We start from the raw sequence: 316 nt of genomic DNA on the forward strand, positions 1-316 counted from the left end.
GCTATGAACGAAAAATCAGAGTATGTCTGTGCATACGCCCTGTGGGACCTAAAACAACTGCGTCACATGACGGTTAAATGTTGCTGGTGCATTTGACAGCCTTGGGGCATCACCAGCCACTCCCAGAGCATGCCGCTCGGAGTGCTTTCCGCTGTCAGCGGGATATCACTCAATTGGTAATACCCATCAACCAAGTCGAGTGCACTGTACTTCGTACATTTCACCATGTTGTTTTGAAGAACATCCTTCCTAGTAATCGGCGTTTGTGCCGGAATGGTGGCAGCGTTGAGCTTATTGTAAGCATGAACGATACGCC

This window comes from Plasmopara halstedii (genome assembly GCF_900000015.1).
Source record: "Plasmopara halstedii genome assembly, contig: Scaffold_2680, whole genome shotgun sequence".
Classification (NCBI taxonomy): domain Eukaryota; phylum Oomycota; class Peronosporomycetes; order Peronosporales; family Peronosporaceae; genus Plasmopara; species Plasmopara halstedii.